General features: G+C 35.0%; 1 long non-coding RNA gene across 21 annotated transcripts; it reads right to left on the reverse strand.

Moving 5' to 3' along the window:
* Window positions 1–10,621: 10,621 nt before the first annotated feature.
* Window positions 10,622–13,858, reverse strand: LOC145125852 (uncharacterized). 21 transcript variants are annotated; one of them, XR_013716185.1, is made up of 10 exons: window positions 13,658–13,858; window positions 13,055–13,453; window positions 12,586–12,685; window positions 12,390–12,477; window positions 11,921–12,283; window positions 11,772–11,830; window positions 11,549–11,635; window positions 11,391–11,459; window positions 10,937–11,247; window positions 10,622–10,847 (listed from the first exon to the last, which is right to left on the reverse strand). It is a non-coding gene; the product is annotated as an uncharacterized LOC145125852 (long non-coding RNA). The 21 variants fall into 21 exon arrangements; XR_013716180.1 differs by lacking the exon at window positions 11,772–11,830 and having other exon boundaries at window positions 10,937–10,960; window positions 11,142–11,247; window positions 12,233–12,283; window positions 13,658–13,854; XR_013716189.1 differs by having other exon boundaries at window positions 11,549–12,283; window positions 13,055–13,261; window positions 13,413–13,453.
* Between the last annotated feature and the right edge of the window lie 2,451 nt (window positions 13,859–16,309).

Consider the following 16,309-nt stretch of genomic DNA (forward strand, 5'->3'; position numbering starts at 1 on the left):
GATGAGACCTTTTTACCAGTAGCGAAGATTAAGTTTATTAGGGTTATGCTAGCCATTGCTGCATTTCATGATTATGAAGTATGGCAAATGGATGTCAAAACCGCTTTCCTTAATGGAAAGTTGGCTGAGGATGTTTACATGAGTCAGCCAGAGGGTTTTGTCAGTGCAGAATACCACAATAGAGTGTGTAAGATTGAAAAATCCATCTATGGATTAAAGCAAGCACCTCGCAGATGGAATCGTTGCTTCGATGAGAAAGTGAAAGAGTCTGGTTTTTCGAGGAGTGAGGATGAGTCCTGTGTATATGTTAGGGCAAGTGGGAGTATAGTTAGCTTTTTGGTGTTGCATGTGGATGACATACTACTCATAGGAGGTAAAGTCCTGGCTTGGGAAGTGTTTCGCTATGAAGGACCTTGGAGAAGCTGCCTATATCCTAGGGATAAGGATATTGAGAGACAGGAGTAAGAGACTAATTGGACTTAGTCAGAGTACCTACTTGGATAAGGTGTTGAATAGGTTCAGCATGCAGAATTCCAAGAAAGGAGAATTACCGATCCAGAGTAACATGAAACTGAGTAAGACTCAGAGTCCGAGTACAGAGGCTGAGATAGCTGAGATGAGTCATGTACCATATGCTTCCGCTATGGGCTCAATCATGTATGCTATGACTTATACTCGCCCTGATGTTGCCTTTGCTTTGAGCATGGTCGGTAGATATCAAGGGAACCCTGGCAAGGCTCACTGGACTGCGGTAAAGAACATTCTTAAGTATCTGCGAAGGACTAAGGACTGGGTCCTTACCCTTGGTGGCAGTGATGACTTGAGAGTGGCAGGATATAGCGATGCTAGCTTTCAGACTGATAGGGATAATTTCCGCTCTCAGTCAGGCTGGGTCTTTATCCTAAATGGAGGAGCAATTTCTTAGAAAAGTTCCAAGCAGAAGACGGTAGTTGATTCAACTTGTGAATCAGAGTATATAGCAGCAAGCGAGGCAGAAAAAAAGGCGATATGGCTAAACAACTTCATTGGAGACCTTGGAGTTGTACCAGCTATAAAAGATCCAATGGAAATTTTCTGTGATAGTGAAAGTGCGGCTGCTTTAGCTAAGGAACCAAGGGATCACGGTAGATCCAGACATATTGACAAAAAATACCATTTCATTAGACATCGAATAGAAGAAGGACTCCTCGTGGCAAAGAGGGTATCATCAGATGAGAACCTAGCAGATCCCCTCACGAAGGGACTGAGTAGGGTTAAGCATTTACAGCATGCGAGGTGCATCGGGCTGAAGGATGATATTATTTTTAATAATTAGATAGTTCTGAAACTTGTAAAATGTAATTGACATCTGATGATTAAATAAAAGTTGTCATTTATTTATGTGTAAAGTGTTACTATCCTATGTTAATCGTTTACTATTGTTTCAACTTTGCATGTTTTGACTTCCAGAATAATTATATTATTCAAACTCTCCACAGTCAGTCATACTTTGGAAGTAGGTATTGAATTAAGACTGTCATGAATTGGGTTTGTAGATTGTCTAAAGGTGTATTAGACATAGCAATGGTTGTTGCAACATTCATGAGTGCTCATAAGGCCTGAGTATTGGACTCAACCCACGCTCACTTGTATCACTTCATGGAATTTATCTCAAGTGATCGTGAGACGGTAATATCATATAAATCTTCAAACCTAGAGATATGGGTTGTTGACTATGAGTTGGTTATACATTGATTGTACGAAAACACATTGGTAACTCGATGTTATATAATGTGCCTTTGTGTATAATTCAACAAGTAGTCAGTACAAGCATATGAGTCGAAGTTTATCTGTTCCATCTAGGATTAGAAACGATATCTAGGCCCCTCGATGATTTTGTTTTGAGCTATGTACCGGGCCCGGTCAGAACCTAATTGATGTCTTCAATTTAGTTCTATGTCAAACAGATCAGAGATCGAGAAACAAATGCTGGACAATAAGTAAGACCATGTTCCATGTATTTGTCCGGCTGATATCGTGAGAGCAGAGGATTATATGATCACTTATCTTAAATGGCGTATCATCATCATCTCAGTTCTGCGAGACCTTGAAAGAGCTACGATTGCTAGTCGGGTTCTGAAGTCATATCTGCAACTATAGTTATTAGACTTATCCAAGTGGGAGACTGTTGGATATAGTGTCTAAGTCCATAACTATATTTGGTATGTACTTGACCCGACCTGGCATGGTCCATTTGGGTTGCATGGCATTGCAATGCTTGGATAGACCAAAAATGAGAGAAAGGACACGACTCAGAGGGCTCGTTATGGGCATTACAAGTTTGTGGCGATTCTGTTCGGACTCACCAACGCACCAACGATATTCATGGATCTCATGAACTGAGTGTACAAGTGGATATTTGTATCAATCATTGACTGGTTTTACCGATGATGTTTTAGTCTATTGCAAGATTAAGAAGCATCATGAGGGTTATTTGTGGGATGTCCTTGAGACTTTTAGGAGGGATAGGCGTTGCGTAAGGTTCTGTTCTAGGGGCACCTCGTCACCCAGAACGATATCTTAGTTGATCCGACTAAAATCAAGGTAGTGAGGCATTGGGAGGTTCTTAGGTCTCCATCTGAGAGTTAGACTTCCGTTAGTTTTGCTAGATGTTATTAGAGGTTTATTCACAATATCTCGAAGATGGTAGTGCATTTCACTCGATTAACAAACAAAACTGTTCCTTTTTGTTTGGGGGGGGGAGGGCGGATGAGTAACAGACAACTTTCAAGATTTTGAGACAGAACTTATGTGAGGCGTCGGTTTTGACCCTTCCCGAGGGTGTTGAGGATTTTGTGGTTACTGTGATGCTTCGATCACAGGGCTGGGAGCTATGATTGTTAGAGGGTTCGTGTTATTGCATATGCTTAGAAGTATTTGAAGGTTCACAAAGCGATTTATCCAACTAACGGTTTGGAGCTAGGTGCAGTGGTTTTTGCCCTCAGGATTTGGTATCACTATTTGTATGGCGTTCGATGTATTATATACATGGTCCACAAGAGTTTAAGGTACTTGATTGATCAGCCCAATCTAAAATTAAGGCAAGATAGTGGCTCGACGTGGTGAATGATTATGATTGTAAGATATTATTCCATCCAGGTAGGTCAATCTGGTGGACTATGAGTTGAGTCGTAGGGTGACTAGTTCTCTTATCAGAGATTTATGCTTGAAGATGACAGTTGTCACTCCACTGTTAGAATTGATCATATATTCTCAGGTAGAGGCAATCAAGGAAGAGAATCAGAAGATCAAGAGAGTAGACGACCAAGTTTCAGCATTTGATATCGAAAATCAAGGATTATTGACTCTTCATGGCAGGGTGTGGCTTCCTTATTCGTGAGGTACTCGACAGACATTTATGGAGGAGACTTGTAAGTATAAGTTCTCTATTAACTAGGGGCGACGAAGATGTATAGGGATTTGAGGTACAATTATGGGTGGTTATACATAAGTAGGGACATGGCTTGGTATGTGGAGATACTTTTGACCTGTAGGAAGGTCAAGTTTTAGCATCAGAAGCCTCATGGAAAGATGCAAACTTTGGATATCCCGCTTTGGAAGTAGGAACATATTATCATGGATTTCACTGCCAATTTACCCAATACTGCTCATGGTTTGTATACTATTTGAGTAATCATGGATCGAATGACCAAGCTTCTTTAAAAGAAGAAATCTCAGACCCCAGTTTGCTAGGGTGAGGTTGGGAAGAGAGTTATAAGGAGCACTAAGGTGGTACTCAAGACTACCGAGCTTATTCAGAAGGTTAGACAGAGGCTTCAAACATCACAAAGTCGAAAAAAGAGTTACACTGACATATGAAGTTATGAGTTAGAGTTTTAGGATGGATACATGTTTTTGTTGAGGATATCGTGCTGGAAGGGCATTATTCGTTTTCAAAAGAGGCACAAGATCAGCCTTTGATTTATTGGGACTTTTTGGATCCTTTCTTGGGCGGGAAAGGTGACGTATCACTTGGATTTTCCTTATAAGCTCAGTCAGATCCACAGTACTCTCTATGTCTCTCAATTGAAGTATTTCTTAGCATATGTGATTTATGTGATTTCTTTAGATGATATTTAGTTCGATGAGTGCCTGAACTATGTTGAGAGACCATTTACTATTTTGGAAAGGAAGACAAATATCTTTCGAAACAAGGTAATTGGGCTAATGAATATGAAGTGGCAGCACCACAAGGGTTCAAAATGGACGTGGGAGCCCTAATATGAGATGTAGTGGCGTTACCCTGATTTGTGTGTAGATGCAAATTTCGAGGGCAAAATCTAGTCCAAACGCAACGTGGTGGTGGAGATCAACCACAGTCTAGCCACATCAACTAAGTGGTGACACGCTCAGGTACTGGTCATGACACAGTGACATCTAGGTTCAATACCCTATATCTCGGGCTTTGGGATGCGGTTGGGTGACGGCGGGGTTCAAAACTCTAGATCTCGGGCCTTGGGCCTTATTTAAGCAACCATATGATTAGTGTTTTGGCTCATTCTCAACTTCTACCCTCCTGAGTGAAACCCTAAAGTGTATGTATATATATATATATATATATATATATATATATATATATATATATATGTGTGTGTGTGTGTGTGTGTATGTATGTGTGTGTGTGTTTGTTCTTGGGGCTTTAGCGTGTGGTTCTTGGTGTTTTAAGAACTTAGTGAGATTTTGAAGATGAAGAAGAGGTGTTTGTGAAGCAATGATCAATCAACCCTAATCCAACATCTTGAGCATTCTCTAGACTTTTGGAAGGCTTATAAGCTCAACTTTGTGGTTATTCTTCTTAGATCTTCAATTCTTCGTTGGTTTTGGTCTATTTTAAGGAGTTAGGATGTAGGGTTGGAATAAATTTTGCAACTCAATAGAAGTCTGAGGTGCCTAGAGTTTTGTGAGGGTTGGATCTGGTCTCTACTCTCCATTTGATGCCATGTTTAGAGTTTGGAATTTTTTTTTACCATTTTTTTATCTAAAATGGTATGAGTCTTGCATGGGTGCGCATGGAATAAAGTTTAGTTTTTTATGGACTAAATAAGTGTATTAAAGCCTTTTAGAAAGTTTGAGGCTTGGAGTTAACGAATTAAGAGCTTAATGTAGAATATGTTCTGCCAAACGAACCGTGACACGGTCAAGGGCTGGCGACGACACTGTGGTTGAGTGATCTTGTGATTTTTTTATGGTGGCTAGGCCACATCAAGGTTAAGGGTTTGCTTCAACGCAGTTGGATGTTAACCATTGACTGTTGGATTTTTATCAAAGTGAAGATTATAGGAAGTAGACTGAGGTGTGACCTTTGTTTGTTATAGGTGATTCATGTAGCAGTTTCTACATATCATAGAGTATTGATTTCCAACTTTTGTTTTAGGTGAGCCTTCTCACTATGCTGTACGACACTAGGTTTCATGTTATGCTTGTTGTCTTTGTGACACTTGCGTGTGTATGCTTAGTGGTCTAGGCCTATTTATATGCTTAATGGGTTTGGTCCAAGTATATGTATGATGAGTTGGGGCCGCATGGTTGAAACATAAATATTGGGCTAGGCCCGTTAATATATGGTATTAGGTATTTTGGGGACTCACTAAGCGGTTTTTTACGGTTTAAGTTCAAATGTTTTAGGTACTTTCGATAACAAGGGGAAGGGCACAACGTGATTGCATTGCATTCGTTGTTTATGTTATTTGGGATTTCTACGCTTTATTATAATGACTCTGATTTTGATGATATAAACCCAAGTTGGCTATCTTTTGAGATTGAATTGATGTGGTTTCCTTGATCTAAAAATGAAAATTTGTCTTTGAAATTTGTTACGTTACATGTGGTCTCTCCTTTAGGGTTTAAATAGTTTCATGTTTATAGTAACTCAGATTATGCAACATGTAGGATCTCTTTATGCATTGCATAAACTAATTTATCCATGATTGTATCAAATTCTCAAACTAGGTCGTGGTGCGTGACACTTTAGGCAACGACAACTGAATATTTTTAGCAACTTTTTGAAATTCATCATTATCGACTCCATTGTAGTCCCAATCCTTCCCTTTTGCTCTTAGCAATGATTTTTTTATGTATTTATCCGAACCAAATCAGTATCAATAGATTTTATCATTAAATATTACATTTATGCTTAATATATTAAGATAAAATCATAAAATAAATGTTTAGATAAAGCAATATCAATTTCACAAAAGTGCAATTGATATATTTTGTGGTCTATCAATTTCTATTATGATTATTGTCATGGTTAGATTCTAATCTTAATGACTCTAATTGTAGTTAAACCAATGTTCATGTGTTCACTATTTATTTTTTCAATTTTATGTTCATATTATGTAAAACTTAATCTTTTATAATTGTTTGCCAATTAATCATCATAGAATAAATGATCATCACATACATACTTCCATATTAATTCTATCAAGTTCTCTATTTACCCTTAGCATATGCTCAATCATCGGTTATATAAATTTCAATGTTCATAAAATTCATGTGATTCATGTTAACATATTAGATTGGTCAACCATTATCTAAAACTCAACATTAAATAGTAATCTCGAAAAACTTAACACATAAGGATTAATGCTTAAACAAGCATGATCAATTCTAATCAACTTAAAAATCTAAAATTTTGAAATCAACACATAACTAAAGGGTTCATCTTCTCTAAAGCGAAAGTAATATGTGGTTAGCCCACAATCTTAGATGCAGAACATCAAGAAATTATTAAACTACTACCTAGTTGAACATGATTTTAAACGCTAACCGAATGATATCAATGGATTTTAAACGCTAACCGAATGATATCAATGTGTTTTAATATTTGATTCTCCAATATTTTGATTCAATTGCAATCTCTTTCTTCAAGAATCGTTTTACGATAGCTCTCAATGTTTGATGATAAGTCTGACTTTTTGCACAAGGTTGCACCCTTTTTTAGGGTTAAGAAAAGACATAGTTATAGATAAAAAAAAATGCGAGGAAATGTGTTGCGAACCCAATACTAGTTGAGTCGTGAGTGTTCATGATTCCTCAATTAATAGAGACTCCTCCGCATCCAAGTCACAATAGGTATTACAAACTTATCGTGAACTATCATATCTCTTCAAGAATCTTCTTTTTATGCTTCCTGCTCCATTTTCCAAGTTTTTCTTCTCCTTGATGCCTTCTAGCTACAATTCAATATTTTAAGCTAATTAAGTACCTTTTACCTTGATTTATACGAAACTAGAGCACAAATACACCGAAAATCGCGTCAAATAAATGTAGCAAATAGACAATATCAAATTACCCCAAACTTATACTTTGATTGACCACAAGGAAACTAGAGTCAATTCCAATGAAAATAAAACTCAACCCCAACATTACTATATCAAACCATTATTTATCAATGTTCACACAAAATAATTAAATTCAAGACCAGCAATTTTACTTAGCGTCATGTGTATATCTGTGTCTAATGCTAATAAACTTTCCAATCTTCAAAAGACTTGAGTTTTTACGACACTTTTTATACTATTTCATCTCCTTTATTTTTTCCTTTCAAAACTCATTTTTTGCACTCTTATTTTTATGACACACGACTAAAAATAAATAGACTTAATAACAATTTCCTTTCAAAACCCATGTAACAGAGTTCGCCCGATCCCAATCCAAGTCAATATATCTTGGGTAGAATAGATGTAACATCCCTCGGGGGTCTAAAGCGAATTTGAAAGGACACAAATTGGCTCCATTTCTAAAATTATAGATAACTAAAATAATAATAGTTAACTAAACAATAGCTTAAAAATTCAACTTCAACCTTTATTGGCTAACGACTTAGTCAAATAATCAATGTCTAATAAAATTTCAAGGTTGGATTTTATGAAACAATGAAAAATATATTGTATCCCTTGAACTCGTATATCAACTAAATAAAACCTTAGGCGTATTTTCTCATGTATTAATTGGTGATGGAGTTTTGGATATGCATATATAAGGACTTTGACAACAGTTGGTTGGAATGTAATGTATGTTTTATATGTATGATATCATCACACAATAAACATTTATTTAGGTTACTTAATTTGTTCTATACATGTGTTGATCGATATCACATCATGCTCCGAATTTCCTTGCTTCTAGATTGAAGATTGGATCATGCTCGATGAACATTTGTACCAACAACTTTCAATATCGATGTAAAGGATTGGCTGACATGGTTGATAGATCCCTTTACCCATCTTGGTTTGAATGTGATATAGTATATTTGTGTTTCAATTACATTACCTAAGTAATAATCACTTATAACAAAATGTTATATGTTGATTTTTCATTTCCAACCTTTTGTGTAGCTATACATTCTCATTAATATACCAAATAACCACTGGTTTTTAGGGTTTTTCGATTTTCGGATATTCACTCTCACTATATACGATAGTTATTGGTCTGACAACAATTTTTCAGAAGTTTCATTTGGTTTACAGTTATGTGAGCTCGTATCCACAAACTCCTAGTGGCTATCAAGTGGGTACCAAACTCATTGATATAATCCCCGTCGAGAGTTTCAAACTCACCCTTGTGAAACGTACCATACCAGTTTGACGGTAAAAGGATTGTGGAGTTTTGTTAGGGTTGTTTCTAGAGAGGTTGATTGGTGGTGAATCTGTGAGTGTGGATGGTTGCACCAAGACCTACGCCAACTCATTTCAAAGGCGATTTGCACAAATTGAATGGAGTATGCGTCAAAAGTAGGGTTTCATTTGATTTGCACATTTTATAATTATTTGAACATATGTGATTTTTCTAATTTTTTGTTTTTGCAATATATTTTTCTTTCACGTCATTACAAATTATTTCTTTTTGCAATATATATATTTTTTTCTTATAGAAAATGTTAGTCCCTTTAACTTATAATCATATGAAGTTAGATATAATCATAATACGAAAATGAAAATGATGAGAATAAAAATGACCAACAGTTAATTGAAATTAACATATAAACTAAAAAAAAAAAAAAAAACATAAACAAAAACACAAAGAAAAAGACATAGAACAAAACCGAAATGATCATAAAATCATTACATGGGATCTCCGGAATGACGAGCCCAGAAGTTTACTTTGGATTGTGGAGTCTACTTTGAAATGACATGTTAGGAATAACTTGGTCATTTTCCACAAAAAAGATTGTTATCATGTCAAATGGTATATTTATATTGGTTAATTACACAATTTCTATCAATAAAAATTATTTGGGTAGTTTGGTAACATAAATATTAGCATCTTTTAAACATAATAACTTAATAACCAGCAGTCACAATGAGTGGTTAAAAAAAAATCTGAAACTTTACTGTTGAAACAGGAGATGGGAACTAATTTACATTTTCTAAAATTTTCCTCAACCAACAAAGGAAACAGTTGTAAAGGAAAAGAGTCTGTCAAAAAAGCACTATAGATCGTCCTTGTTTAATGTTCACGTATTGAAATTTATGGATCGGATAACATAATAGAGTTCTTTGCTATAGTAACCATAAGAGGGAAAAAAAAAATTTCCTGGAATATTGATTGTCGGCCTTTTGTAATGCTTCGTCTAATTTGTATCGTTCAAGCATCTACTACTGTTTGCATGTTTACATAGTTACTTTGAAAACTGGCCATCTTATACGTTATTTCTATAAATGGCTCGACACCCATTTCAATCAAATCAATAATGACTTCCTCTTTCAAATATTCTGGTATATGAGTTGTCTTCAATGTTTGATGAGCTTTAACCCATCAAACACCCTCTCCTTCCCCCCTTCCAACACTCGCTATTCTTTTATGAAGCACTTACAGCTTTCTGTGTTTCAGATTCTTCTTCACTTATACCACAAACTTTTAGAAATTTTTTACAATGCAGGATTGTTGAAACCACAAATGAAGTAAAAAAAAAAAAGGTGTCAGGGAACACTTATGTTACACTTTTCTTTTACTGGCTAGCTAGCTGTTGATTGTTATGAAAAAATATTCACTTTATAAACTTTTTCGTCCTTGGCTTGAAAATAACTTAACATTAGTCCATGTAAGTGGAAGAGTATATATGCTATTTTTTCTATAAGAGAAGGTCCAATGTTTCATGACAGAGGCATGAACAAAGAGTTTCATAACCCCTGGTATACATAAAGCAAGTGTATCTTAATTTAAGGGATAATATGTAAATTTATTTACTATATACGAATCATTAATCAATAGAATGAAATCACTTCATGAAGAGGCTCTATAGGTTACTAAAAACTATTGTAAATCATAAGTAATACTCACACCTTAAATTTCTGAAATTTAAATAATCCATATAAAATTTACAATTTAGTTAAAATTTTTGCTTGAGTTATTTTGGCAATTATTAGTTGACTATCTTATGTTTTTGTTGTATCGTGTATTCGTGTGCAAAATCATAGTATGAAAGTGCAAACCCAACACCAGAACCAACTTTTGGTTAACACATATTATGATTAAAAAATTATTTTAATAGTAAATAATAAATATGAATATAGATACACACACATCCAAGTTTTGATGCATTGCCTGACATTTTACACAATGCTTGACTCATAAGACGTGCTTGTAAACCCATTTGTTGCATTCCAATTTCGCGCTTCATAAATCATAATTCATAAATCATAATATAAATAAAATAATACTAACAAATGTAAACCTAATAATAAACATAAAGCTTATAGTAGTACTATTAAATGTGAAAATGTAAAGTTAAAGTGGAGTAAGAGCTGAGACAGAGTCGATGCAAATGAGATCAACTGCAGCAGATCTACACATGCGGTCTGCAACTGGAGGAAGAAAAAAAATTAAAAAGTGTTTATTAATTAATTAATGAAATAAAATAAAATAGAGAAATTAGGGTGGGTTTATTTAGTACTTTCTAGTGTCATTTCTCCATTGTCTGGTTGGCAAACAATAAGATTTTCCACATCAAGTCCAGGTGTGTAGGAATAGAAACAATTTTTATATCAACAAAGCCGAAGGAATTAAATTCCAGCAGAATGAACGATTCCAATTCCATTCCTAATAGTTGTAGATAGAATAAGGTATAAATAAAACAAAGGGAGGAAAAGAGTGTATACATTCACAGGCCAAGGAAACCAGAAGTGCTTAGACATCTCAAACTTTTCCATATCAAAATCCCGGACTCCACAATCAGTATTCGAGGCTACAAAATGAACTACACCACTGCAAAACAATCAAATGATAGATAAATTCACATGAACTTTTATTATTATTATTATTATTATTATTATTATTATTATTATTATTTAATTTGTTAAATAGACAAAAAAAAATGATATCAACGTAGGAGTGGTATAAATGTCTACAGCATTAGTGATGGCATTATCATCATAACTTGTCCTCCAGCAGTAGCAAACTCCATGTCTATCCAAATACTGCACCCATAAATCAAAAAATATATATAAATATCATCACAGAACAAAGTAATAAAAAAATGTATAATCTTGGCTTATATAATACTTGCCTTGCAAATAAGTTCTCCCTGGAATCCAACAGCAATTAAAACATTATCTTTTACTGCAAGTGTACTAACTTGAGTTTCAGTAAATCCCTGTGTTTAGTAAAAAAAAAATTAGGACTTTATGAGGGTAAATTTGTAGAAAATTATCTTTATCTATCGAGTAAAAAAAACTGTTTATTTAGTTTTTCAAATTAAGTGATAAAAACATCTAAGATGGCTGGAGTACTTTGTAGGGTGTAGTAGTTGTTCTTCCAGTTCAACGCCTTCTAATTCTTCAAGTTTAGCCTCCAATTTATCATATGCATATTTATACATTCAATATTTTTTTTCTCAAAATTAAATAATTGTTTATAAAGCTAAATAGAGTCATTTTACTTTATCTCATCAAAATCAGTTGTTGCAGCAATTGCTGTTGACAATGCCTCCTGAATTTGTTTCATGTTCTCTGCTTCCTCATTTATCTCATCCGTTGTGTTGTCTACATCATCAATATTCTTGTACAAAAAAAAAAACTCAAAAACAATTATGTAATCGTGTTTCTTTTTTACTGAGGGGGATGTTTTTTTCCTTCTCAGTAAGCCTTGTATATGTAAAGTGGCCGAACGGGTGATAATATCTTTTTAAGAGACTAAATGATCAATTTATCCTTGTATTATGATTTACATAGTAATAGATTTAGAAACTTACACAACCTTTTGTTCTCTCTGTTGTAGTCTTTGCACCTTCAAGCACTATCATCTGGTGTCCATTGACAAATTTTAATTATTTAAAATAACTTTTAGTGAAGATATAAAACATAAAGTAAAATTGCTAATGTTTTTACGACAGAAAAATTTAAAGGAACCTGATCATGAATACGGAACTGAAAATTGCCAAGCTATTTAATTTGTAGTTCATAAAGTATTTTTCACTTCAAACACTCTGTATTGCAGCTGAATAATTCCATAATGAGAAACAACATATTTAGTATAAATTGATGTCGCAAAGAATAAGAGATTAAGAGTGCTCATAATAATAAGTTTAAATTTAAATATTAATACCCCTTTTGTTTTTCGCTCTAGTGAACTCCTTTGATTGTTTAACCTCTGCACCAGCTTTCTTCAGAAGCACTTTTTCTTTCTTCTCTAGCATTTCAAGTGTCTGCAGAAATATTCAATAATTTAGTGTAAGAGAGAAAAAAAATAGGAAAACATTAGGATCACTACATGCTTTACCACAACAGTCATTTGAATCAACAAAAGCCTTTCTCTTCAATCACAAGTTACTAATTCATATATCTGGTGAAGTTAGATTGACCTTATGTGCAAGCAATAATGTAACAGACCAAAAATCTCTATTTGTCATTTTAACAAACACTTGGTGGGCGTAATTCAGTTGAGGTTATACTGAGCTTCAGAATCGAGAATCAAAAAACAAACGAAATCAAATAAGAAACACGATTACATATTTGTTTTTTATATACAAGCCTTACTGAAATACGACAGAGTGAAGCGGGAGTGAAGTTAATACCATAGAAGTACATGGAGTCGTTTAAACATCGTCATCTTTTTCGGCTGCTTAACAGAAGAATCGATTTGAAGAACAAAAGTGTGAATTGTGAGGAAGAAAGCCAAGCCTAACATGAACTGGGCTCCTTGTCAAAAACATCTACACAGATTCATATCTCTAATGATACTCCTTGGTGGAGCCCGCTCATGAATTGCAGGAAGAATAACCCTTTTTTAGAAGCACAGGTGAAAAAGAAGAAGTAAAAAGTACACATGGGAGTACAAAGGGACATTAAACTTCATGGATAAGTGTCAAAAATGAGAAATTGGATAAAATATGATTTTGATACTAATCCAACAAATATCGACCTTGTATCTACCTCTTCCTTGCTTGCTTAGCTAGCAGCTGCACCAGCAGGATCTGTAGATAACCAGAATCAAATAGGTGAAAATTTCGATTGATTGATCGCAAAACTAATAAAAATACTATTGCGATAACCAGGCCTTTGTACTGGATCCTAGATTAGTAAATATATTTCATTTGGGTACACAGAAGATTGTGCGAACACAATCACATACAAATGCGATTAAACACAATTACGATGTCGAGAAGTCAGATATGGACCTGGAACAGCACCCATTTCTTTTTCAACTTTGGCTTGCATTTGGCGAAGACCTGTTGCTTCTTCTTCCATCTCTTTGAATCGTTTCTTCATCTCGTCGAGTTCCTGCAGCGATTCAAGGAAGCGATGGAATAAGAACAGATATCCCAAAAGGAACAATCGAGACAATATGAAGATAAACATGAAACAGTCATACAACAACAGCAGCGATCATCAACACGTGTACATAGAAAAGAATTAATTAAATAAAATACCCTTTTAATTCAGGGGACCAAATTGTGAATATCATAAACTTTAGTGCCAAAAACCTGAACCACTAAAAATATGAAAACTTATGGACCATTTCTGCCAAACTATTGCCCAGTTTACTATTCATGTTGCCAAACAACTTTAATAAATATATATATATATATATATATATATATATATATATATATATAATAATTAAAAGTATTGCATCATACAAAGTTATAGATAGGTTTATTTTCAATTGTAAAACATCACATCACATTCCAAGTGGTAATGATTTGGTGAGCACGTTTAACATCCTCAAAATGGTGGTTTTAGAAGGTTTAATTTGACATATAGAAGAACGTTGAAAACTTTATACACAAGGAATGGAAAGTAAAGTTTTTTTTTTTTTTTGAAAACAGCAAATATATAAATATAAAAAAACCACAACAAGCTGATGTGGCAAAGATTACAAAGCAAACAGTTCAAAAAACAAAAATTACAAACAATGAAATGGGCAAATATTCCATACTCTCCAATCTATCTTCTTAACAATGATGGGAAACAAAGGTTTTGACTCCTTAATCCATTAAGTCAAGAACTCCAACTTTTCCGGAAGGCTTTATCAATTCCAAAGCACCATAAAAATCATTGCTTTTTAAATACGCGTGTCAAATGCATGTCTTAAACACAAGCTAGGTCAAAATGACCAAAATAAGATCATAACTTCAAGCATGGTGACCAAAAGATCATGAAATATCAGATCCATAGACAAAAATACTCTTGTGACAAACTAGAATGATAAATTCGCAAACTTTATCACATCTCACAACATGTACAATCTTCATTTAATGGACTAAAAACAAGCTTATAATCTTGATATAGCAACTTATAAGCATAAAGGTGGAAACTTCAATCATACCCAAGGTCCATAATATAGTTGGAAGCCGAGATCTTCTTAAGCAAGGGTCCAGAACTCCATCTTGAAAGGGCTTCTTTCCAAAATCCACCGAAAACTCCGATAATGGATGAAAGATGAGAGGGGAGGCTCAAAGTGGTGAAGGAAGGCTAGGGTTTCTTCCAAGGGGTTCTAGATATGATGGAGGTTAAGAAAATACCCTTAAACATGAATCCTTACATTTGAATACCTTGAAAACCGTAAAAATTTTGTAGGCTTAGGCTGCACAGTTTTCACCTCGTGAGAACCTGTGTATCACCTCTTGAGAGCTCTCATGTCGTGACACATTCCTGTCACCTCGTGACAACGGTTTTTCCCCAAATTCCACTCCAACTTTAAACAATCATAGCATCTTTGTTGCAACTCGGTTTTTGACGATCTTTATATGTACAGAAGGGTATTCACGAGCCCCACAACCCTGTATAATTACTTTTGGCTTAACACATGTCGAACTACATCCATAATCCATGTGAGAAGCCCCATATATAACTTTTCCCATTTTACCCTTTTTCTTCGAAGCGCAATTGGATAGCTTTAAACACTTAACCCAACATTATCAACACCCGATAGGGTCTAAACTCTATTCCCTTGAAGCCCAAGGCTTTTAATAGATCCATTTACAGCCGACTATCCCGATAATAGAAACATCTAAAAACTAGCTCTTACAAGTTTCCCCCACTTAAACTGGATTTCATAGTCGAAATCTGACTTGGTTAGAATTTTAACTGCACTAACACAATCCAAATGCTACCTTCAAACACTTCATATAACAAATCCATTTGGAACACTCACTGCAATACTACCTCTCTCTCCAACGCTAAGACCCAACTCATAACCATTTAAATAGGAACTTCCATAGCTATATCTAATAACCATCTACCAAAATTTCCTAAGAGAATCATAACCTTCCACATCACTGGACTCTAGGTACTCTAACCAGCATACCACTACCCCTATGTCAATCCAAACAACTATGTGTCGTTAGCGACCCAAGGACTATCAGCAGTCCTGGAGTTATCAGCAACTCTGAAAATACTCACAACATCCATCAGCTACTAGGAGTCAGCTAGTCTAGCATGCATACCACTATAACATATGTAATATAAGGAAAGAGCTCACACAAAACCTTATCATAAAACGGCCACAAGTTCACTAATAAGAATCACAATAATGAGTTGCTAACAAACTACGATGACTTTTACAACAAGTTAACACCCTACAACTGCTTGACTCAACCTGCCGGTCACTGAGCCACGAGTGACAACACTATACTGCACAAACGTCCAACTATGACATACGAATAATAAACTAACACACGGGTCTCCACTACACAAATGTCGTACCCACTAACAAAAGTGAAATCAACGGTGGCTCACGGCACGTCGTGACGCCATCCATCAATTGGGATGAGAAGCTCATAGCTCATCACCGTTCTTTCCATCATTCGACCACAAGTATAAAGACA

The sequence above is a fragment of the Lactuca virosa genome, chromosome 7 (assembly GCF_052849685.1).
Source record: "Lactuca virosa cultivar CGN04683 chromosome 7, Lactuca_virosa_CGN04683_v6, whole genome shotgun sequence".
Classification (NCBI taxonomy): Eukaryota; Viridiplantae; Streptophyta; class Magnoliopsida; order Asterales; family Asteraceae; genus Lactuca; species Lactuca virosa.